The following is a 26,738-nucleotide window of genomic DNA, read 5'->3' on the forward strand; positions in this document are numbered from 1 at the left end:
TCACAGCTACAGATCTGGGTTGGAATCATCGAAAAGTTTTCTTTGTTCCTTGGAAGTGATGTCAGTTACTGTCAATACATCTTTTTTTTTTTTAATACATCTTTAATAGAAACGTGAGTTAATACGTTCGAGAGCTGTTAAATATTCTAATTCAACTGGCAAAGGATACATTTTCTTCTGGGTAATTTTGCCAAGTCTCAACGTATTCTTCCTGCTAAAACCACTCTGCAGGGTTGGCTGGTTGTCTAAGGTTTAATGACATTTGGAAGGAAAGAGGGCCTGCTACTTTTCAATGAAATATAAAATAGGAAAGAGAAGTATAATAGATTCTCGAAGCTATTTCAATTTAAACATAATTAAGTATCTTTATTGGGAATTTGTTATACTGTTCAATGGATTAGGAATCATAAATTACCCCATGACCCACTCCAGACATCTGAAAACTTTTTCTTTAAGAGACCAAATAGTAACTATGGTAGGCTTACAGGCCACAAGGTCGCTGACTTACGTATACTCAACTCTGCCTCATGGCAGAAAGTAGCCATAGACAGCAGGTCAACGAACGGGTGAGGAGGGGTTCCAATAAACTTTGTTGGCAGAAACAGAGGTGGGTGGTTTTGACCCAGGGGTACCTAACCCTTTATCTAGTCCCACCCCTCCTCTTTCTGATAGATTTGGGGGACATTTTTCCATAGAAAGGGGGACAGATGATGAAAGGTGACGATGTTTGCTTTCGTACATGCATCGTTGGGCTTCCATCCTAATTTCTACTCTGATAAGCTGGATGGTCTGCCATGACAGCATTCATTCACTCATTCCTTCACCATTCACTTCTTCATTGTTATTCATTCACTCTTATTTTATACTAGCATTTTGTGGAATCAGAATGCCATTATGCCTTTAATTTTTAAATTATAAGTTATGTCAGGGAAAACATAATCACAAGATGACGTTGCTTGCGGGGGCCAAACCAGTTTTAAATAATGACCTGTAAGTTGCTTGTTTCATGATTATAAATCATTTAATTCTGTTTATCGGGCAACAGTGTTATGTAGTGGGATCATTAGTATACGATAGTTTTCATTCATGGTATCTAAATGGTCCTCATAACTCAGGAGTCGACAGAGAAGCTCAGGTCATCATTAGGACTTTTGAGGGGACCTGATTCATATCATTTTTCTTACCCAGTTCTTGACCAAAGTGAGAAGACAAAAATCATCAAAATGTCATCTTTCTTGCATGTAAAGTCTAGGATGAAGGACACTGCTTGGTGTGAGAGGCAAAGTGTCTGCTAATAGAACCCCAGAATTAGGCAGAATTGCACACACAACCCCCAGTTACGGCCAGTTTGGGCTCAGGTAGACCTCCCAGTGAGGGACGCTGTTCAGGCAAGGCTTGGAGAAGGGAAGGAAGACAAGCATTCCTCTGCAAGCAGTTTGTTCTCAAACAGCTGAGAATCCCCTGTTTTGTTTTGTTTTCTCTGCAGAGTTACCAGTTAGATTAGTCAGTCACTTCGCCTTCCCTCATGGATTGTGAAGGATTAGAGAGTGACCCAGAGTGTCATCCTACCTCCAAGTCTAAGGAAACATCAGAAAAGAAGAGGCACCGCCCTCTGCATTGTTTTGTGTTCTGAACCAGAGAACGCATCCAGGAAGCCTGCTCTTGGGGGGATGTCTGAGTCTTTCAGAATATTCTCCCCCATCTTCGTGAGCACCCACTTCTTTCTGATGTGTCTTTCTGGGACCACTGAGAAGCAATATAGATTTTTGTACCCAAAGATTCTGCAGTGGGCCAACAGTGCATTACTTTAATTGATTTCAAGGCCACTCTGTATTCAAGACTATAAATGAATTTTATTTCCCATCCCCAACCCGTCCTGACACATTGTCCAACAGAGCCCATCAGGGATTCTGCAACCAGAATAAATGAAAATATTAAAACAAAAGAGCAACTCAAATAATAAAATCCCAGTGGCCTAAATATTCCCAAACTTGACTACGAATCTTCTTCCGTTGTTAAATTCCCAGTGAGAAAAGAAAGTTCAAAGATTAATACGTCTTATAAATTCAAGTCCAGAGATACTCAGTTGCAAAGGAATTGAAATCCCAAACCTGATTATCTTGACTTTCTGAATTAAATGTCCAAAATTCCATATGCATATGAAATTACTATTTCAGAAGCATTCTTTCCATTTTTCTAACTTGGCTCAGACTTAGCTAAAAAGGTTCCATATGTCTTGGTGGAGCTGGGGACTCTTCAGTGTAACATTCTGAGCAGTTAGTCATTATATTAGTCTGTTTGGGCTGTCGTAACAAAATACCGTAGTCTGGGTGGCTTAAACAATTGGCATTTATTTTCTTACAGTTCTGGAGACTGGAAGTCCAAGATCAAGGTGCCATGGAGACAGAAAGAGACAGAGACAGAGAGAGACAGAAAAACTCTCTCTGGTGTCTTTACTTCCAAGGATACTAGTCCTGATGGATTAGGGCCCCATCCTTATGAGCTCATTTAACCTTCATTACCTCCTAGAGGCCCTATAGACGAATACAGTCACATTGGGTATGGGGGCTTCAGAATATGAGTTTTTTTGCGGGGGGACAGAAACATTCAGTGTGTAGTAGTCATCTTAATGATGTGACTAATTTAGATCTCATTTGTTGTGTATATCACTGCCAAATCGCTTATCAATTTCACGTCAAGTCCAGTGAGTAAATACTAACCATAAGGTTATTTGGATACCAATGTCATACACACTAAATTTAGAACTATTTCCCTAGTCCTAGAGCAGAATATTACAGGAAGAATTATTCTAGAATCTAATATTTTGTGTTGCCAGAGACAAGGGTGATCATAATAGTATATTGACCAAGCCAGGGCATGTTTAAGAGTGAAATGGGGCCACTGTTAATAATTTTGACAGAAATACAGGTATAACCTGGGACTGTCCCTGGCAAACCAGGACGTTGGTCGCCCGAACTATCTGTACCCTGCACTTAACCTTCTCATGAGTTTCACTGCATTTCATGACCAGGAATCTTTCATCTCTGTCATTGCCAGTAGATTATAAGCCCTGTTAAGGAAAACCTTCCACTATATGCATGTAATAGGTGGGCGACAAGCATTTGTTCAATAAGCTAATAACGTTTTAGTTTTTTGTATAGTTTTATAGTCGAGCTCTACGTTGTGTGTCCAAGATGTAGCATTCATTGATAACCTATGATGCGTTCCTAACTCAAACCAGCTCTGACTTTCAAACCACCTTAAAATACATGGTTTCGTTATACCTAAACATTTCCTTTTCTTTTTGGCCGTGCCACGTGGCATGCAGGATCTTAGTTCCCCAACCAGGGATCGAACCCATGCCCCCTGCAGTGGAAGCACGGAGTCTTAACTATTGGACCGCGAGGGAAGTCCCTAAACGTTTCCATTTTAGGGTAGCCATTTAAACGTTAGGGTGAGATAATGATCCCAGTCTTGCCTTTGTCACAGTTTAATAATATTCTCACTCCTCAAAAAGCACTGAGTCATTCTCTGAAATTCCTAGCCATAACTGTACAATAATTCATGGATTCGTGCTCTATATTGATTTTTTAAATGGCTTTCATTTGATGGTCCTTTCTTTGTTCTTTGAAATGCTTTGTTAACTGCAAGTACTCTCTTTTACTGCAAGGGGAGGATCAATTTATTCAGTAAAAATATTTTTAGGAATAAAAACATCACAGTAGACACTGGATTGATGATCTATGTTTAGGGGAGAAGCTGCTGCTAACTAAGAGTAATTTACAAGTCAGGCTGACCCATTTAATACTATTTCCACATATACTCACTTGAATCATTCACTACAACTACTTTATTGTGAGACCCTATTACTTAAACTTGAAAATTTACTTCTGTGGCAAGTTAATAAATATTGAAATTATGTGAAATAAAGATTTCTACATTTAGTAGAAATCAATTTTGAAATAAAAGTAATTTGTTTTATTAGGAAATCCTTACTATTTTTTAATCCATGGTTTTAAAAGTACGGTGATGACATTGTGTTTTTAAACTAATATTCTTACAGATCTCTCTCCACTTAGGACCAAAAAAAATCCCAGTGTATTTCTGTACATCATTCTCGGCTATTTTCTTCACAGCTGTCAAAAATGGGATAACTTATATTAGGAAGGAACTTATAATGTATTCAAAACAATGAAGTTTGCAGGAAAATGAATCATGCAGAGTGACCTGAAAATTATCAATGCACATAGTGAGGGACTCAAGAAGAAAAAGATTTTAATAGGAATGAAAAGCCTTCTCGACAACTGACAGATGGTTAGAGATGGGGCAGTGTGACTTTTTTTCCAGCTCTGATCATCATGACACTAAAAATCAGAGTCCCACTCAAGAACTAGAATACCAAATGTGGCACTCAGCAAAATTACGCCCTCCGCTTTCTTTGAAGAAACTTCTATTAGATCTCTACAAAGCTGAGGAATAGAAGTAGTCATTTATACATTAGATTTAATAAAGCAATGATTATTTAACAAAATAATAAAACAAGAAAGCTATATCTATACATTTCCCATTAGAGATCACCTACCCATCATTTCCAGATTGAGTTTTACAGATTTATCAGGAAGAGACTTATTAAGAGGAGTCATTCCATGGCTATTTAAAACTCTGCTGCTCTTGTCCCAGTGAAAGATGTATTTGGAGCAGGTACAGATGCAAGAGAATTTACTTGCTATGCCCGATACACCTCACTGTCAAGACCAGCATCGACACCGCAGTCATCTTCCTGCACTTGAACATCTGAGCATTGTTTCATTAGGTACTTTTATATGGTGACTTCTCATTCGTTATTGTGTTTTGATCCTTACTCCAAATAAAGCGTACACTTGCTGATAACAGGACCTGCATTTCCCCCAACGCTTAGCCCAGCACCCTTATTCATGGCAATTGACTGACAGCCTCATCTAGCAGCAGCTTCTGTGTCCTAGTTGTGTTTCTTGTTTCATAGTATGGGTTGGACCCGCTTAGTGAATACACTCCTGGTGCACGCCCGCTGAGAATGGGTCATTTCTTCATGCCATGCTGTAAAGTACCTTAGAAATGCAGTGTCAAAGGCACCTTCTCCCATCCCAACTCTTATTGGGATGGGAAGTATTGGAATAGAAAAGATTTGGAATAAAGGAGTTTGGTCTTCCCACTCTACCAGGATATCGCCTTACAGCCTTACCTAGATGGAACCTTAGTGACATATACAAGTGTCCTCTCATAGATTGTGTCCCCGGCACCTAACACAGGGCCTGGTACAAGGCTGGTGGCTAATAACTATGCTGTTGCTATTGAAGTGATTAATAAATCGTTCAAGCCATTTTGCAGGGAATTTTCTTCCTCTTTATGCCTCCACTAACGTTTATAAATTCTGTGTCACTAAACACACACACACAACACACGTACGCACACCAAGCACTTGTCAGACCAAATTCTTTAAATCAGTACCTCTCAACCATGGCAGCTCAGTAGACTCACTGGGGTTTAAATCTTTTAAAAAGTACAGATAGCTGTGTTGGGGCCTGGGCAGTAGGTAAGGTTGTCAGATAAGACACAGGATACCCAGTTAAATTTAAATTTTAGATAAACAACCAAAGTCAAATCCATTTTCCTTGTTTTTTTTCCATCAAGAGGAGATACTCCTCTGGTGTTTACTTACATACAAACTAAATATCAGAAGAAGCGAGAACTTTGGTTTCTATCGTAGGCGTCCAGAACAGATTTTTTGTTAAGTTTCTCTGAATTCTTTTCATGAAGATGAATTTATTTATTTCTAAAAAACTTTTAACAGTTTTAATAAACTATGATTGACGTACAATAAGCTGCACCTGTTTTTTCCGTTTAAAAAAAAATGACAAGTTTTGACCTAAACCTACATCTCAGAAACCATTTCACAAATCAAGATGGTGAACCTGTCCATCGGCCCCAGAAGATTCCTTCTGCCCCTTTTGTAGCCTCACCTTCTTACCCATCCCTGCTTCCTCATCCCCAAACAGTCAATGATGCTTTTGTTTACTAAAAATTAGTTTCATTTTCTGAAATATTTTGCAAATGGAATCATAAGTTGTGTACCCTTTATCTGGCTTCTCTTGCTCAGCATAGTAATGTTGACATTCAACCATGTAGTTGTGTGTCATCAGTGGTGTGCTGGGCTGTATTTCTTTTTAATGTTCACTCACCTGTTGATAGGTATTTAGGTTGTTCCCAGTATTTGGTTATTACCAGTACGGCTACTATGAACACTTGTGTCCCAGTCTGTACATGGACATGTTTTCATTTTGGCGGTGGAGTTGGGGGTAAAAATATGGGAGTGGAATGGCTGAGGCATATGGTTAGCATACGTTTAACTTTTAAAAATACTGCCAAACTCTTTTTCAAAATGGTTGTACCATTGTGTATTCCCACCAGCAGGGTATGAGAGTGCCAGTTACTCACATCCTCTCTAACACTTGGTGTGATCAGTCATGTCATTTGTTACATTCTAATGGGTATAAGCTGGTATCTCATTGTGGGTTTACTTTGCATTTCCCTGATGACTAATGATGTCAGCCATCTTCCCATGGACGTGTTTGCTATCCATACACTTTATTTGGTGAATTTTCTGTTCAAATGTCTTGCCTAATTTTTCAGTGGGCTGATTGATTTTTAGACTTCTTTATAGGTTCTGAAGACACGTATATATTAAACATTTAATTGGCACACATTTTCTCTTAAGATTGTGTCCTGTCTTCTACATTGTGAAAAAGATTACATAGAATTGGTGTTAATTATTCTTTAAATATTTGGTAGAATTTACTGGATACACCATTTAGGCATGGAGATTTCTTATTTGGGAGGATTTTAAGTATGAATTCAATTTATTTAATGGTTCTCAGGGTAACTAGAGAAGGCCCACGCACAGCAACGAAGACCCAACACAGCCCAAAATTAATTAATTAATTAATTAATTTTTAAAAATGAGTAAAATTTTAGATTGTCAAAAAAAAAATAGTTCTCAGGGTATTCATTGCTGCCTAGTTCATCTTGGTTGGATTTCAGTAATTTGTAGTTTTTAAGGAATTGATCAGATTTATCTATAAAGAGTTGTTCGTAACATTCCCTTACTACACCTTTAATATCTACAGCGTCTGTGACAATATTCTCTATTCTGATAATTTTATCTTCTTTTTTTTCTTCTTTACCAGTCTTGCTAGAGTTTTATCAATTTTATTTATTCAAAGAACTAGCTTTTGATTTTGATTATTATTTTATGTTCAAATACTTCCACTGATTTCATCTCTTATATTTATTATTTCTTTCCTTCTGCTTGCTCTCGGTTTATTTAGTTCTTTTTTTCTCCAGTCTTACAGTAGAACTTTAGCAATGTGAAATCTTTCTTCTTTTTGAATATAAGCATTTAATATGAATTTCCCTCTACTTGTCGAAATATCATCATTGAGCTGATGATGAGTTTCCCACATTCTTCCAGTAGTCACTGGCCTGGAATCCAGGGAGCTATAAACCCAGAAGTTGGTATTGGTGCAAGTGGAAACAGCTCCAGGAGAAGCCCTCTACTCCAGGCTCAAGGGGCAGGACATGAAACTAGTAAAGATCCAAGCATGTGGAAAGGCACTGTTTTTATCCCCTCCAATCTCTCATGCCTCATCTCAAGCAGGCCTGTGGCAGAAGGCTCATAGGCAGCTAATTCTCTGAGGGAGGGGAACTTTCTTCCCCAGTCAGAAGAGCTCCCAGGAGGGTGGGATTAACCCCTATTGATCTCCTCTCTTTCCTGTCAACCTGCAGCTCAGCCCCAGATGCAGGCACAGTCAAAGGGATGCACCATGGAGGGGATAATAAAGCCCCAGACTTCAGGCTGGAAGACAGGAAAGGGGAGACTCAAGGAGCAAGAAAGTGCTAGTGAGACTGGGAAGGAGGGGGAGCCCTGGAAGGTGACACAATAAAGCCTTTTAAGAACCCAAGGCTCACCTCCAAGCTATGTGTGTGAGGATCACAGATGTATTTCCCTTTTTTTTTTCCATTCAATTTATTTTTTATAGACTATATTTAGAGCACTTTTAGGTTCACAGCAAAGTTGACTGGAAGATAAAGAGATTTCCCCTATGCCCCCTGCCCCCCCCCCACATGCACAACCTCCCCCATTATCAACATCCCCAAGCAAAGTGGTACATCTGTCACAATAGATGAACCTGCATTGACACACCATTTTCACCCAAGGTCCATGGTCTGCATGGTTCAGTCTTGGTGTTGTACGTTCGCACCTTCATTTTTCAAAGATATTTTTACAAGTTAATTGAGTAATTCGAGTATGATGCATCTTGGAGAAGTTTTCTTCGTATTTCCTGTGCTTGGGATTCAGCAAGCTCCTTGGATCTGTGAGTTTCTTGTATCTGTGAGTGTGCAGCTTTCAGTAAATTTGGAAAAATTTTGTCCATATTTTCATGGAGGATTTTTTCTTTTTCACCTACGATTGCCTCTCATTTAGAATCTCCAATTACGTGTGTAGTAGGTCCTTGAAGTTGTCCCACAGATCACTGATGTTCGTCTCTGTTCAGGCTTCTTTCTCTGTGTTTCATTTTGGATAGTTTCTGTTACTGTGTCTTCAGGTTCGTTAATCTTTCCTTCTGCAGTGTCTAACCTACACTTAATCCAATCCAATGTAGCTTTTGCTTCAGTTGCTATAGTTTTCATCTTCAGAAGTTCAACCTGGATCTTTTAAAAATCCTTCATGCTTTTAACATATTTCGTCTTCATTTTAGTATATATTAGTCTACTAATGCCATCATCTGCCATTTCCAGGTCAGCGTTGACTGGTTAATTTTTCTCTTTATAATAAATCATATTGTTCCCCTTCTTTGCATCCTCGTCATTTTTGGTTACATACCAGATATTGTGTTAGTTTTTCAGGTGGTATGTATTTTTGTATTTCTATAAATATTCTTGAATTTTGACTAAGAAACAAGTAAGTCACTTGGAAAAGTTTGTTGTTTTGAGTTTTCCTGGCACGCTTCGTTAGTTAGAACCAAACCAGTATGTAGTCTGAGCCTAATTACTTTATCCTACTGATGCAGGACAATTGAGTTCTCTTTCCAGCGCCCCATGAATTGTGGAATTTTTCACTCTGGCTGATGGGAGTAGCCCAACCTTCTTCCCGTCTTTGCCGTGAGGATGGTTCCCTCTCCTCCACTTGGGTGGTTCTTTCCTGGGACATTGGTGGTTTATTCACATGTATGTGGTGGTCAGTATTCTGCTTGAGACTCAAGGGGGCTCTGAGGATCTCGGGACTCTTCTCTCGGTACAGCTCTGTCTTCTCAGATTGTCTGCTCTGTGAACTGAGGCTGCCTTGGCATCCCTCATGTCCCAGCACCATCTCCTCCACTCGGGGAGAGCCTCAGGCTTCACCTGGGATTCCTCTTTGAACCACAGCCTGGAGCCTCCCCCCATGAAGTAAGCTGAGGGACTCTCAGGGCCTGACTCATCTGTCTTCCTGTCTCTCAAGGATCACTGACCTTCATTGTCTGGCATCCAGTGCCCTGAGAATCATTGCCTCACATATGTTGTCCAGTTTTAAATTGTTTGAGGATGGCAAGTAAAACGAGTCCCTACTCCTCCATCTTGACTGAAAGCAGAAATTTATAAATTGATTTTTTATATTGGATTCCTACTGGATGGGCCTTTTACCTATTAAATTGTTCCTGGGCTAGGTTGTGAGCACCTATAATCTATTCTTACAACAGAGAACTTCCTAAAACGAATGGTATTGTTTGAAGGCTTGTATTTTTTAGGTAGTTTTTGATACTCTGGGTAATAGTAGACTTTTCTCCTTTGATCTTCCAATTATGTATACCAACTTTTCCTAAACAGACTTGTATCTCTGTAGAAAAATTAACATAGAGCAGCTGGTATTTTATAAAATGATGATTCTAGACAAGAGTTTGGATAGGAAGTGGAGGTGAATCCTATATTTGCTTGAATGTGCCTGGGATTCTAATTAAGCTAAAATTAAGCATGTTACAAATTGTCCAGGAAGCTGATGACTTTTTTCTTATTCTTAGAGAATTCATGGGTTGGAAGTTTCTATGACCAAAATGGCTAGAATTGCATATTTATGTGCACGGCCCTGAATAGACTTAGGAACATTCTACCCGACACCCTGTGCCAAAAAATAAAATGATTTTGACTCAAGAAAAAAGTTCCACCTGCTTTGCCCACAGTAGAATTTTGAGAGTTAGCAGGAAATCTCCCATTCTCTCATTGATGATCTACCAGTGCTTTAACCTGGGGAAACCCTGAGACATAAAAAGATCCTAAGGTATTTCAAAAATTAGTAAGTGACAAGGGTAGATACCTTTCACTTACATTTCTCATGTTATCTCAGAAATCTTTACAGCCATTACCTGAAAATATTGCTAAAAGCATTTATCAGATCAAGAGTAAGACTCAGGGCTTCCCTGGTGGCGCAGTGGTTGAGAGTCCGCCTGCCAATGCAGGGGACGCGGGTTCGTGCCCCGGTCCGGGAAGATCCCACATGCCGCGGAGCGGCTGGGCCCGTGAGCCATGGTTGCTGGGCCTGCGCGTCCGGAGCCTGTGCTCCGCAGCGGGAGAAGCCACAACAGTGAGAGGCCCGCGTACCACAAAAAAAAAAGAGTAAAACTCAAAAAGTTAAGACTTAAGCAAATGCCTCTGGCCTTTACTGTGTACTATTGCCATTCCATTTCAGTGGTCTGGGAATATATAAACATACATATGTAGCATATATAGTATAATATATAGACTACTAACAATAATTGATCTGTTTCAAAGAAACAAACAAAAAACCTAATCAAGACAGGCCTTGAAAGGTATATATATATATGTGTGTGTGTGTGTGTATTTATTTTATATATATATAAATAAATGAGTATTGTACATTCTTTCCTCAGGATTTTCATGTTATACATTCATTTACTTAAAAAAATAAAGTCTTCACGTGAAGCTGCCAGATACATCATTCATTGACGTATTTAAAATTAAGAAACATAGCAATCACACGTGAAACCTGACAAAGTGCAGTGTTACATGATGCCTGTACTTCATTTCCCCCTGAAGGTTATTTTATTTCTGGCCTTAAATCTTACCCAGGACTTCTCTAAAGACCTACAAGCTTGAATGCTAAAGCACATCTCTAAAACAGTTTTCCATTAGAGTTAGTATTGAGTTCCTACAAATGACCTGAGGCCCTGCTAAGTGTTAAGGATAGAAAGATGCGTGAGTCTTGCCGAGATCTGATGTTCCTCCCGGGTAAGTTGGGGGAAGAGACGCAGGAGATGGTACTGGGGTGCTGTCAGAGCCTATAAGCAAAGCCCGTTACCCCCCCAGAAGGAATTCCAAGAGGACTCTTGAGCGATGATGAGAAACAAGCTCGCTGCCAGAGGTGACGGAGGAAATCCCAGACTTAGAGGGAGACCTGCGGATGTGATGTGAACAAAGGGAAGGAGGGAAGAAGCATCAGAGGGCGTCTGGGGAAGACATTCTCATTGCAGTAGCCTAAGTGCAAGCCTCCAAGGAACACTGTAAGGAGAGGCAGCACTTAACGTGGCCTGAAACCTTCCCAAGACGAGTGTAGGCGAGCAAGACACTTTGCTTAAACGTTGTATAAGGGCAGGTTCCTTATAAATTAACTCCTAGCGTGTACAGACATCGCACTTGGCAGGTGGCAATTGTGACGGCAGGAGAGGGTTTTCACGGGCAGCAGCATCACACCGGGTACTGGCAACAGTTTGTGAAAGAGGTGAAGTGTCTGGGGATGCAACTGAAGTCGGAGCTTGCATCTTTCTCCTTTCGTAACATATCTAGGGTCACGTGTGCACTACACAGCTTTCTAGAGCAACACATGTATTATGCACTACATATCAACGCAGGTTTAAAGTTAATCCATTTTGTCATTTTCACTGAAATTGATCCACTCAGCAGTCCTGTTTTTAGATGGTTTGGGGATAGTTTAAAAATGGTTTTAAATAAATCAGCCATGGGCTTCTTTTAATACCACCCAGTCAGAAGGTGTAGAAGAAGACACATCTGAAGAACAACGGGGACTTGAAAAGTGTTTTAAACGATCCAATGAATAAGAGAAAAAGTGTGCTGCTAGGTAGCACTTGTGCAGGTACAGTGGCCTAGAGAAGAAAAGATCTTTGCTGATTTCTCCTCATGATCACGTCAGCTCCCCGGCTTGGGTCCGATGCTGCTGAAGTAACCAGCACCTCTTTGCTGCTATGAAGTGAGTCCGTGCAAAGGTGGACAGTGAATTCCACCTCGGAGATGGTGACCATGTGCCAGCTAGACAAAAATGGCCAATTCCCCTTAATACATGTTCCAAATACAAATAAGAAATAAGTGACTATGAAACTGTGCTTTCACTTGATGTCTAATATGCGATGTGATGGTACAATCATTGGTTTTTATATATTTCCATAAGGGGATGGTCACCAGCAAAGCAATATCCCTGAGTTATTATAAAAATAATATTAAATATTATTTAAGTGCATTTACTTTATAAATGCATATACTTCTATATAAATATTATAGATTTAATTATCTTACTATATAAAATAATATTTAAATAACCATTAAAATTTTATTTTCTCCCACCTCCTCTCATTGTTTTTCTTCCTATCCTTCCTTTAGTCACTCAGCCAGCAGTAGCTTGTGGAATGTCTTCAACATAATAAATACTGTGCAGTACTTTAGGGATAAACATATGGAATGCATAGAATATTCTCCTTTGCCTCGGAAGCTAGGGAGCTCGAGGATGACAAAGGGAGTGATGCGATAGAGGAGGATGCATGCAGTGTCTAGTCCAGGCAGGGAGGTTTCCAGGGAGAGGGTTCACAAAGTCTCCTGGAGTACATGTCATTGACCCCAGGCTTGAAGACCACCTAGGATTAACCAGAAGAGAAATCAATGAACAGTTGTCCACACAAGCAGGTGCAGAAGCACAACAATAAGGATGAATTGTGCGTTCAGTAAAATTCAACGTGGCAGGAGTGCGTGATCCTGACGGCCGGGAGATGTTTAACTAGGGAAACACAAAGCCTGTAAAAAAACCTAGGACCGCATGCTGAAGGTGGGGAGTCCCCGAAAAATGCTGAGAAAAACGGTGTGAGGATTTGGAAAGACGGGCAAAGCAGGCGCAGTAGGAGACTATCGATTCCAGGAATTGAGACATCAGTAGCTGAGGCTTTACGGCGGGAACTTAATTGAGAGGAAGAGGACAGAAACTAGGGATGTTTAGGATGTGAAATGATCAATACACGTTGACGGACCTGTCTTTAGAGATGTCCAGGTTTCCGGGTGAGGAGGTGGAAAGACGGTAGATCCCACATAGGAGGATTAGGAGGGAGTGTGGAACTTGGGGTGTGCGTGGGAGATCCACACTGGCTGTCCAGGAGGCAAGGGGGCGCATTGGTGTGAAGTTCAGGAAAGTGGTTACTGTGTCTCACAGACACACAATTTTAACATCAGTTTATAAGGGATGCTTACAGCCTTGCGGGTTTTGAGACGGCTCAGGGAGAAATTCCAGGAGGGGCAAGAAGCACGTGCTGAAAAGCACATGTATTGATGAGAAGGATGGAAGGGATGAAGTATATAAAGGAGGCTGAGACGTTGTGGGACAGCTTAGGGGCAGCCTCGAAGAATGGCAAGGAGACTATTTCAAGGAGGAAGGAGTCAGTGGTTTCATATGCCACAGAAAGGTCAAGTTATATGAAAACAGAAAGGATCGCAGGAGAAAAAAGCCCTGAAATGCAGCCATTGGATTTGACAGTAGAGAATTTGTTAGCTATCTTGACATATGAGGTTTCGATAAAATGATGGGCACAAAAATGGAAAGTGGATTGCAGAGGTTGGAGAGTATATTGGGATGAAGAAGAGAATTGGATTTGATTATTGTTCCAGTGCTAACCCACCCCTTGCTAATTCTCAGTTACCACATCACATTGTGGTAAAACACAACTTTCAAAAGGGGAAAATCATGACTGTCATACAAATGTGTTACGAACACCTCTCAAAGGTTTTATTCAGTTCCTTAGGTAAAGAGGAGACTAATAAGGTGCTACAACCAGATCTGATTTACAAGTGAAGAATTTATTTACAGAGATTATATTCTCTAGGGGCAAAGTTTATTTACCCCGCCATGACGAACGTCCTTTGTGTTGCTTTGGACAGAAACTGTCTGCATGTCATCAGTTTCTGTAGTTTAAGTTCTATCACAGCAGAGCTGCAAAACAGCTGAGTTTAAAGCAATCAAAGATTATACCTCTATAGAATTCGGTAATCCCCAAGGGTCCACTGGACAATGCCCAGAATTCTTTTGAGAGGACATGCAAAGGCAAGACCATATCTTGTTCACCATTTTTCCCGGTATCCAGCAAAGTGTCGTACACACGTTAATCTTAAAGGTAATTATCAAGAGAAGTGATAGAAAAGCTAGAGATGATTAGAACCAGAGCTTTTAAGTGTGTGCAATGCCAAAGGTGTATATGTGTTACTGGACATGAAGAGACAGAGCATTTTGCATATTATTAATTCCTCTAGGGTTCTAGTCAATCCTAACTTTAATCATGCCTTCTCTGAATTAAAACTTTCATTAGAGGCTTCAGTACCTAATGGTGAGTGATATACTTAAATTTCCAAGATATCTCAAATAGCACGCATCTTACATCATTTGGACTTCTCCAGCCAATACTTTCAAATAGTAATAATAAGTGATCAATATTTAATATGACAATTATGTGCACATTTTATTTTCCCTCGGAATATGGGTGTACTGGGTTCTAATTCAAAAATGTTAGTTACCCTTCACTATTTGTTATATCATTCAAGAGTAACATTACCTGTATTTAAAGTGTCTCATTAAAAGAGAAAAAAAAATAGATGTTAAATTTTTCCTTTTGATCCTATGTTCTTAAAAATGTTCATTCCTTGCATTTCTTGGCTGGATGACAACTCAGTTAACTGACATTAGAATTTACTGCTGCTAATTTTCCATGACTCACCACAATACAAATGTCAATTTTGTCTTTTTTTCCAGTTTCCCTTTTTCTTTTTTTAATTTTCACATCATTTTTAAAGTTTACTTTCCATTTGCAGTTATTACAAAATATTGGCAATATTCCCTGTGCTGTGCAATACATCCTTGAGCCTGTCTTCTACCCAATAGTTTATGCCTCCCCTTCCCCCATGCCTGCATTGCCCCTTCCCCCCACTGGTAAGGGTTTGTTCTCTATATCTGTGAATTTGCTTCCTTTTTGTTATATTCAGTAGTTTGTTGCATGTTTTAGATTCCACATGTAAGTGATATCATATGGTACTTGTCTTCCTCCGTCTAACATTTTACTCAGCGCAATGCTTTCCAAATCCATCCATGTTACTGCAAATGGCAAAATTTCATTCTTTCTTGCGACTTAGTAATATTCCATGGTGTGTATGTACCACATCTTCTTTCTCCATGCATCTATCGGTGGACACTAGGATTGTTTCCATGTCTTTGCAATTGTAAATAGTGCTTGTCTGAACATTGGGGTGCATGTATCTTTTCAAATTAATGGTTTTGTGTTTTTGGATATATATACCCAGGAGTGGAACTGCTGGGTCATATGGTAGTTCTGTCTTTAGTTTTCTGAGAAACTTCCATACTGTTTTCCATAGTGGCTGCACCAATGTACATTGCCACCAACAGTGCACAAGGGTTCCCTTTCCTCTGCATCCTCACCAACGTTTGTTATTTGTAGACTTTTTGCTGCTAGCGATTCTGACAGATGTGAGGTGATACCTCGTTGTGGTTCTGATTTGCATTTCCCTTTTGATGAGCAATGTTGAGCATCTTTCCACGTGCCTGTTGCCCATCTGCATTTCCTCTTTGGAAAAATGGAAGCATCGGGTGACGGTATTTTAAATTAATGCTTTTTGTGTGGTATTCACATACAATGGAATATATTATTCAGCCTTAAAAATGAAGGAAGCTCTGCCTTTTGTGCGAACATGGATGAACCTGGAGGACATGATGCTAAGTGAAATAAGCCAGACACAAAAAGACAAATACTGTATGATCGCACTTATATGTGGCTCTAAACAGTCAAAATCATAGCAACAGGGAGTGGAAGGGTGGTTTCCAGGGGGCGGGGGGAGGGGAAGACAAGGAGGTGAGGGTCAAAGAGTACAAAGTTTCAGTTCTGCAAGATGAGTAAGTCCTAGAGGTCCACTGTACAGCATTGTGTCTATAGTTATCAGTACTGTATTGTTATCTTAAGAATTTGCTCAGAGGGTAAATCTTATGTAAGTGTTCTTATCACAGGTAAATAAGTAAATAACTAAAAATAAAGAAGGCAGAAGGAAACTTCTGGAGGTGATAGTTACGTTTATGGCATTGATAGTGGTGATGGTTTCACAGAGGTACAGTTATTTCCAAACTCATCCACTTGAATGCTTAAATATGGACACGCCTCCATAAAGCATTTTTTAAAATAATGAATACTTTCCAAAATTAACAAACATTATTGGGTTCAGATACTGAACCCCAACTCTTCATTCAGCTCTTGTCACACATTTTCAGAAGTAGACATTCAAAAGAAAATTTCATCACTGTGCAAATCGGGAGATCTAGTTTCAGTGCCAGGCTCTTCCCTCAGAGCTCATAATAATTTCATTCTTCTTCATGATCTGCTAACCAATTCTAATAACAGTGATATTCAGAATAGCAGGTTCCTATGGTTGTAAGTAACTCAATTCAATATCTGAAATCGACATAAATGTATTGAAATCATAAAATAACTGGCATTAGCCACCAGTCTTCATAAAATGTTTTAGCCATTTACCTGGAGAAGAAGTGTCTTCTGTGTTTAGTAAGGAGAGAAAACACTGGAACAACAAATTTTTCCAACAAATAAATCAACCTGCCTTGGTTTCCTGTTCCTACTCAAAGATAGGAGGTCAGACTAACCTCAGTGGGTATTTGGTTAGGGAGCAAATTGCTTTAGGAACAGGATAATGTTACTGAAACCACAAAGCTTAGAGAGGGCTCTCATTTAGGCTTAAACAACAAATGAACAGCTGTTCTTTTCAGTTTAAGGAAACAAGCTGTTCTGGTACCTGAAGAATACAGGCTATGGCTCAGCCAGTAAATTCTGCAAAGTGTGGAGGGGGAAGGGTGGAGCACGTCAGCTTCCACGTCCTCACCGACTGCGCTAAGCATCCTCTTGGGCATGTGTAACGGGATCTGAAAACAGCAGCATTGGGTCCTTCGCCTGCAACCCTTAGCTCAGCTCCATCGCAGATTCAGTCCCGCGAGAGGGCCCAGCCTTGAAATGTCCCCACAGTAGATGGCCCTGCAGTGCCGTACATGCAGGGATGGGATTTCTGTGTGGAAAACTATCTTCCGGCCCGATTAGAAGCAAGTACAACCCTGGCCAAGAAACAGGTTACCTGCTGCAAAGGCTGCTCAGGAAATGGAACTCTGTGTATATTCCACACCAGGACACTTGTAATTGAGTGTTTCACCTCCATACATTTACTGAATAATTCGAACGTTCTTCCGTTGTACAATTAGAATGAAATGGTGGGACGGGCTTGAAGTAAGAGAACTTGAGAGCATTGTCATGTAAATTCTAGGCAGGTGCTCTGAATCCATTTTTTATCTGCAGAGTGGCACTGGCTAACCCCAGGAGCCAAGGTAGAATTTCGCGTTCTTTTTTATTACTCAGCTCCCATATTGTCTGGGATGAGAGCCTCCGGCTTAATTACATGAAGTGCCTGAATGAAGGCCACACAATTAAGGCCGCACCCCGGGCGGTCTGCTTGGCCGCGGGCTCCGGAGTGAGATGCTTCCGAGGAAGGGACCATATGGCGTGAGTGGATTCGTTTTGGTTGTGTGGTCCTCGGCACCCACCGCCTTCACCGTGCCGGCAGCTCCCAGGCTGCAGCCGGTTGGCACGTTAGCGGTCACAGCCGAGGGAAACAGCACACCTTCGGTAGAGCTCACACAGAATCATCCCGGGGGTTTTCAGATGAAGGCTAAAAGGGCTTCTCCAGGGCCTCTCAGCTGGCCCAGGAAGTAGGGTCCAGGATTCCCCTCACTCTTTTTGTTTTTGTTTTTGTTTTTGCGGTACGCGGGCCTCTCACTGCTGTGGCCTCTCCCGTTGCGGAGCGCAGGCTCCGGACGCGCAGGCTCAGCGACCATGGCTCATGGGCCCAGCCGCTCCGCGGCATGTGGGATCTTCCCGGACCGGGGCACGAACCCGCGTCCCCTGCATCGGCAGGCGGACTCCCAACCACTGCGCCACCAGGGAAGCCCCCCCCCCCTCACCCTTCTGTATTATCTCCTTTCTCTTGCGTCTGCATCTCCACCAGCAGTGATGTAAAAGCCAGGCACTGAGTTTGAATTTTGGATGCTGTGTTTTAGAGTCGTAACAGATAAACGCCTAATAAATGTGGCTGTGATGACAGTAAATAATAGCATAATAATGGCATCAAGATAACAGTAACAAAAGCAACACACACACACCCAGCATAATGAGGGAGGAGGAGAAGGAGACAGAGAAGGGGAATATCATCTTGCCATAGGAGGCTTGGAATTCAGGGCAGTAGCGTGGGGTCCTTCTCTTTACATTTCCTGTTTTATTAATTGTCCTCATTTATACATTAATCTGTATGACGGTTACCTTCATCCTTTCAGGCTCAAAAACAAAAGGGGCAAGTATCTGTGTTTGTCCCATCTCTCGCACACATTTAGTAGGAGACATATTAGACTCAGAATTCTATACCCTAGACTAAGAACCTAGCTTTGCTGTAACTTTTTGCAGTTATCACGTAATCTCTGTAAATGTCGTTCTGCGGTTGCTGTGAGAATTCAGTGATGATACGGACTGATCCATCATCATACCTGGAATCTTTAGGCACTGGATAACTCTTCCCTGGTGTTTCTCCCTTCCTTCCATCTCTCTCTCCCCACCTTGCTTCTCCCCTGACCCATTCTGAACTCCAGAGAATTGCATGTAGAAGTTAGGGATGACCCTCGCCAAGCTAGTCACCCAGCCTCAGACAGAACTGTCATGTGGGCGTGCAGCTCTGGGGTGACATCAATGGGGCAGCTCTTCCACCACTACCGCCCACCTTTCCCCCACCCCCCACCGCCGGCAACTTTTCCCAAGGACTCTGCTCCTAGGGGGCTCTTGAACCAGGAAACCCATGGGCATGTGAAGGCCACAGTGCCTTTGAATGGTGTAACCATTTTCGAAAGATGACAGCAGCCTAGTTACCATCATTTGGGAAGAGAAGAGAACTGAGTCTTGCACAGCGGCGTGAGCAGTAGGTCTGGAATTGTCAGAGTAAGGATGGAAAGACTTTTCCCCTTAATAGAGTCACCTGTAGATCCTGAGGGGCTTAATGGTAGTCCCAACAGATGCAAAAGGAAACTCAAGACCGAATTCCAGTTCCGAACACTCCAGGAGACCCCAAGGCCATGGCAAAAGACAGCGAACGTCCCCTTCCAGTTCTTCCTGTAAATATACAGGAAAAGGGCGTGCCTACTGAGGAGGGGATGTAGGTGAACCCACTGGAAACTGTGTCAGGCTGACGAGGGCACAGCAGGTGCAGAGAGATGTTGCGGGGGCAGACGGGCAGGTGCCTGTGATGAAGACTCCACGTGGTCCTCTGAGCAGCTCAGGCTTTGCTCTGCCGCGGAGGAGATGGGCGTGGCGGGTGGAGCAGAGCCCGCCCATCACAGGACCGTCAGCTCCGGGGGCTAACACCCAGACCCACCGACAGCCCTAGCTGGGATTTCTAAACCTTAAGACTCACGGAAGAAGACAAAGAATGGGTAACACTTAACACAATGGATTTTTGTGTGAGCTGGAGGATTTTGGACTTTTTGCTTTCGCATCCTTTTCTTTAAAAGGAAAGGAAAGGGATCCTCTTTAGTTGAAAAGCACTTGTGCAAATCCTCTCTCTCTGTGTCTCATTTCTCCTTCCTGTCCTCCCCCCAACCTCCACGTTGAAATAGATTCTATTTCTCTCTCAAGCCCACTTGTACTCCTGCTTCTTCATCCTTCTCAGCATCTTCATGACGTATGTCAGTCCCGTTGCTAGGCGGCTGTTACGCTCAACCCACCACTCAGCATCCTGAATGCTGGAAATTGGCCCCAAATAGCTAGAAAATCACCCTTCTGCACCTGCACTGCGTTTACCCTGAGAGCAGGAATGTGAACAGTACAATGACAATCCAGGCAAGTTTGCGGAAGGGGTAAAATGCATCCCCGTTTAACCATAGCCAGACGGCTACGTTCGTGCTACACGCCAGGCAGACAAACCACCCAGGGCCCTGTGGGAAAATTTCAAGGGAATGGTTAGAGAAGAAACTGTGTCCTCATCCTATCAGAACTAAACCTTAATGGGCGAGATAACCTGGAGGAAAACAGAAATACACAAAAATTAGCATGGATAGATTGTAGGACTCGTAGATTTCTCCAAGTGTTGCCCATGCTGTCTGAACATTCTTCCTTGCCGCTGAAAAGCAAAACACCCCAAAACTTTGCTTGATTCTATTTCCTGCTCAAGCTGATGACCTTTTCTTTATTTATGCCATGAACCACGAGAGCCCGGTCCTCGGGCTTCTCCACCATCTGCTAATGCCTTGATGCTGTAGGATTCTGGTTTCTTCTGGACGTTGCCTCAAGTCCTCAATCACAAATCCAGCAGCCCCTTGTCAGTGCTGACATGCTCGCACCTCTCCACGAGGGTTAGTGCTGTGGACCCCATCTCACACTCTGCCTTCCCCGGGCTGCTCTGAAATCACACAGTCCCAGCCCCACCTGCCCCTCCCCCCCCCTGCACCTGCCTTCACCTGCTGTCCCTCTCCATGTTTCCTCCGACGGAGAGTTGCCTCCATGCTCCATCTTCCTCTTTCTGTGGATTATCCAGGCCTGTCTCAGGTAGAAGGAGGTTAACGGGAATCCTCAAGCATTCTTTTGTTGTTATCAAATAAGTAATTAAAATATGTCCCTAATAAGAGAAATGTCATCAGGTCTTGGTTTTCTTATTTCAATTTCTTATTTCTTGGTTTTCTTGTTTAAGTGGTTTCGGGATTGAAACTGTCACGACATAGTTTTCTTTGAGAATGAAGAGATGAAGTCCATATTCAGCAAACAGAAACAATTTCAGAGAAATTGCATCTAAGTTTTTTTTTTTAAAGCACTAGCTTAATATATATCCCTTGCATCTTTCTAAGGCAATGATTCTACAATTTCATGATAGTCAACTAAGAGTCACTACAATGTTTAACCAGACGTCTACGGTCACTGCATAAGCCCTTTTTTTTTTTGGTCTCTGGGACCATGAGGGATAGAATGTCAAGGTTCTCCTTGAAACTAGAAGGAACAACCACTTTTGAAAAGAGGAATATTTATTTCATCACTTTCCTTAGGTTCTATTGTACTTTACATTTCTTAATTGTTAGCTTTTTCTCTGCTACTTCAACTTCAATCTACCCATCTTAGAATACAGAAACCCCAAAATGAAAAGGACCAGTAATGTGGTTCTTTCACTTATAATTTTGTAAGGTGTGGTCATGTCTGTTATTCTTCTATCGTCATCATATTCTTGATTCTGTGAGTGCATTGAGGAGAGGTTTCATGAATCCTTGATGTAGAAAGAGCACTTAATGACGAGTGTGTGTGTTATAGAATTTTTCAGTAGCCATGATGGGACTTGCTGGGAAACCCCACACTTATATACTGGCAACTTAGGATGTAGACTGGCAGGAAGGGGAGGATGAAAGTCGTCAGAGACACGTTCCCAAGAGAAGTGAGGCAAATGGAGCGTCTAACACAGTTATAGGTTTCAACTGTGTTACCCCGAGTAACAGAGAACCCTGAGTATTCAGAACCGTAATGGAAAGAGGACCAGTTTCCCACATGGTAAGTACTGTCCTGTTCAGTCAGACAGAAGGTCGTGACAGAGAAGAGACTGACCCCGGCTGAGGAATTGACAACCAGGGAGGCACTAGGTCTGGTTCGGGGGTGTTGGTGACATTGGTCTATACCTCCTTTGGGAGTTTCACCTCCACTCCCCGTTTCTGGTTCTCCTGAGTTGCACTGACCGTTTCCTTCGGTTTATGCAGCATTGGCCCAGGGAAATAACTACTCTTCCCAGACTGCTCCATCTCAGTAAATGTCAACGTCATCCTCAGTCTCCTAGGTCGAGAAATGACGTCATGCTCTCTTCCCTTCACATCCACATCAGTGCACTGGGAAATCCTATTGGATCTGCCTCAAATATGGGCAGAGTTCAACCAATTCCTACCATTCCTGTTGCTTCCATCCGGGGCTGTGGCAAGAGCATACAGAGGGTCTCCCCAGCCCCCCACTTGTTCCCTCTGCCTGCTCTCAGCCTCACAGCTGTGACGATTCTTTAAATGTCAAGTGACGTGACTCGTCTGCTCAAAGCCTTGCTCCCCGGGACTCTCAGAGTCAAAGCCAAAGTCCATGGCATCACCGGTGGGGTCTTCGTCCTCACCCTGTGTGGATACCTCTGTGGGTCCATCTCCTCCATCCTTCCTCCCTCTTTTCTGCTCCAGCCGTGCCTGCTTCCTTGATTTGCTAAGCTGGTACCATCCCACCCCAGGCTTCCAGACCCCATGCCCTCAATTTGGATCCCTGTTCCCCAGAGAGAGCCATGCCTCCTTCCTCACCAGCAGGTATCTGCTCACCCTGAAACCTTCCCTGCTCTATTTTTCTCCATCTCTCTTGTCATATCTGACATCCGTCCTCATTTACATTTCTATTATCTCTCTCTCCATCATGGGATGTAAGGGGTATAAGGATCTGTTTTGTTTCCTGCTGCATTCCCAGTATCTATTTTGTGCTCAGTCAATATTGGTTGATTGATTGAATGAGCCCGAGTGAATGAGCCACACGACCCAGATTCTGGACGTGGAACTAGGTGCCAGTCACGCCCCTCACGCCAAACCAGGATGAGACAAGAGTGAGTCAGCCGGGAGAGGTAACACTGACTTCTCAGAGTCGGCTGGTTTATCTGGGATGCAGGGCAGGTGTCAGCCTGAGGATAGGGAATCTTCAGTGGATGGAGGTGACCACCTCTTGGGCAACAGAGGCCAGGAGGGTGTGGGGAACGAGAGCGAAGAAGTGCCTTCTCCAGTCACACCAGCACTCTCAGGACCATGTGCAGCTCCAGGCTCGGGCTGGTTATTTCCATTTGGTCTGAAATTGAAGTTTCTATGAGATCATGCTTCAGTGCAGTGATGGGCCCGTGACACCACCCAGAGATGACACTCACATTCCAAAAGACAAGATGTTTTTAATTACACTAAAATAGAGTACCTCACCCTGTCTAAGATGACGTTTTTGTCTTTTCGGTTGAAATGTCAGAATTATACCATTTTAGGTGTCAAAAGAACAATATAAAATGAGAAAAAAAGGCACCAAGTGTTAAGGTTTTTTGTTCTGACTTGTTAATACTGTATTCAGATACTTGAATTATGTCAATTCACTTCTTGGTGATAATTAGCAAAGTTCCAGAATGAGACAATTATAAAAGAATGAGAAGATAATTTGAGTGATTTCATTGCATTGTGTGACTCTGGGTAAGTGGTGGAAACGCGCTGATTTTCCTGAGTGTTTGAATGAGTCTGTATGTCATTATGAGTTTAGTTTACTGCTAAAGAAAAGCTCAGTCACCCAAAGGTCAGAGAACCAAGAGCTCTTATCTCTGCATGTCCCGTATGCTGATGGTTACTGTGCGTTTGGGACTTTCATGCTCAAGCTCGTCTCTTTCACTCTGGAACTCTCTGGGGCCGGGGCTGCTTCCTTCCCGCCTCAGCCGGAGCGATGGTGGTGGAGACATTGCCACCACTGGTGGAGTCAGGCTGCCCCAGGTTCAATCCCAGACCCTTCCACCATCTGTGTCAGGTCCCTAGGGCTTCCCTCACAAAACACCACAAACCGGGGTGCTGCGAACAACGCAGATGTACTTCTCACAGTTCTGGAGGCCACAAGTCCAAAATCAGGGCATCGCCCGGGCCCTGACCCCCTGAGACTCTGGGTGGACTCCTTCCTTGCCTCTCTGGGCTTCAGGTGGTGGCCCCGCAGTCCTTACAGCTGCGTCACCCCACCTCCATCATCACGTGGCATCCTCCCTGTGTCTCTGTGTTTACGTGACATTTTCTCTTCTTATAAGGACACCAGTCCTGTGGGATTAAGGCCCACCCTGCAGACCTCCTCTTAACTGCATTACATCTTTGAAGACCCTGTTCCCAAGTCAGGTCACGCCTCTTCTGGGGAGACACAATTCAACATCATCTGTGTGAACTTGGGCAAGTGACTTAATTTCTGTGACCGTCAACTTCTCACCATCAAAAGGAGATTATCATCCGTGCCCCCTGCGTCTTGGAGGAGTGTGCGAAGTGACTAATGAAAAGTCCCCTGCATTCATTCGGTGCTCGAGAAGTGTCATTCCCCATCCTCCACTCTCCCAGCCCAATTTCTTCATGTATGCATACTTTCTACACGCATAGGCAATGGAGCAGACACCATGGGATGTGCAGAGATGACCCCGAGCCCTGGGGAAGCTCGCACACTTTGAGGACAGATACAAATTAAATTAATGATTACAACAGAACCTAGAATTTGGGTCGCACACATGTGCGGTACTGAGAGAGGGGAAGATTACCTGCTCAGTGCTTTGCCAAGGGCCTCACAGCAAGTTTGCTGCAAAGCTGGACCTGAATCTTGGTTTAGATCCCCAATCCAGTTTCTCTCCTGTTCACATACATTGCACGGTTATGTCAGTTATCACCTTTGAACCACTTAAACATTATAACACATAATCCCTGTTTGCCCACTGATGCTCCGATGTCATGTACCAGCATCTTTTGGGGATGCCCATCACCTTCAGGTGGTCCCTCCACTGCCCCCGTACACTCTCCTCCCAGTTCCCGGCCTTCCGCACGCTGCAGAGTAGAAAATCATATTCTTGCCTCTTATCAAAAAAAAAAAAAAATCACTGAATACTTCCATCATCTATAGATCATTTGAGACCATTCAGTGTGCTCAAAACGATGAGCAAGATTCTTCAGAGCCGTGCCTCTAGCGCTACAATTCCTGTTCAGTCTCTGTTGCTTGCTATTTTTACCCCCTCCTGTACCCTGAGTTGATACATGAGCAAAAATCTATGTGTGAGAAGGGAGGGTGTTGCTGATGCGGCCGTATTTATTTTGTCTGACTCACGCGAGCAATATCATGACAATTCTCAATCCAGGACAAATAATACGGTAAGTTTTCGGTGACAGTATGCTCAAAGGATTTTAGAGGGGAAATGAAAGTCTGCTACTGAAAAAGTCACACAGGTGTATTTTCTCAGGATTCATGTTATACCCCAGACCCACAGTTCCTGCCGCGCTTCCCCCTCCAACCTCGCTTCTCTACCTCACTTGCAGAGATAAAGATGTGCGGTGGCCGCCAGTGGGACGCGTCCAGCCCTCTCAGTGCTCGGCTGGATGGGGGTGGTGACCCGGGTGTGTAGGCGACACACCGCCTTCCTTAGATGTCCTCAGGAAACAAAGGACTCATTTGAGAAGATGCCAAATTTGCTGCAACAAACTTTAGATGAAAAGCTGAGATATTTTACAGAAAATAACAGAAAACTTAGGTGATTTAATTATCACCTTTGAGTTCCCAGGGCAGCCCAACGTGAGGATCATAAACACACCAGATGCAGTTAGATTTTTTTCTCATTTCTCCTGTCTCTCTCCTTCCCCCTCTTCCTCCCCCTCCCCTTCCTCCCCTCCCCCTCTTCCTCCCCCTCCCCTCTTCCTCCCCCTCCTCCTCCCCCTCCCCTTCTTCCTCCCCCTCTTCCTCCCCCTCCTCCTCCCCCTCCCCTTCTTCCTCCCCCCCTCCCCCTCCCCCTCCCCCTCCCCTTCTTCCTTCCCCTCCCCCCGTTCCTCCCCCTCCCCCTCCTGCTCTTCCCCCTTCTCCTCCTCCTCCTAATGTTGTTTGGCTTCCATGTCAGGCTAAATGCCATAAGTGCAAATGAAAATTTCACATAGATTTTTTTTTAATGGGTCATATAATTTTGAAAGGCATTTTTTTTGGAAACCCATAGGAAAACTTTATATAGTCATGAATTTCAGCCAAAGAGCGAAATTTAATTATTCTGAGGAACTTTCCAAAAATAAAATGTCCTTCTTTTAAAATACTCGGTATCTACTCCATGGGGAGGAAGCTTCTCTACCTCTCACTTAAATAAAACTTTTGGGTGTTCTGGTGTCCCTTTATTATAGATACTAACTGCCTCTAGATTCACTCTCGAACACTAACAGAGAATGTGGGAATACCTTAAAAGGTGTATTTTAAGAGTATTCTACAAATTTAAATGAGATCTAATAGATTCATATTCTTCCTCTTTGAAGTTTCATTTGATAAATGGTTTGCATCACTCCTGATAATATTAAAGATACATTACAGGATTGAGAGATATATTTGGTTCCTTTTAAGATCATTTTCCTTGTAAAGGACAAGGGCTGTTTCCTAGTGGTCCAATGTAATGCACAATGGATGGAGATTTGGGGGCACGTAGGATAAAGTAAGAATGGGAAAAGTTTAAGAAACAGGGTAACAAAGGCAACCCTGTTGAAGATAATCCTTTGATGACCAATTCAG

At 42.7% G+C, this 26,738-nt stretch overlaps 1 protein-coding gene across 5 annotated transcripts in view; it reads left to right on the forward strand.

Moving 5' to 3' along the window:
• The window catches only part of MYO16 (myosin XVI), a 641,507-nt gene that overhangs the window by 524,352 nt on the left and 90,417 nt on the right, over nt 1–26,738 (forward strand). The window lies entirely within an intron of this gene.

Source organism: Stenella coeruleoalba (assembly GCF_951394435.1).
Source record: "Stenella coeruleoalba genome assembly, chromosome: 18".
Taxonomy (NCBI): domain Eukaryota; kingdom Metazoa; phylum Chordata; class Mammalia; order Artiodactyla; family Delphinidae; genus Stenella; species Stenella coeruleoalba.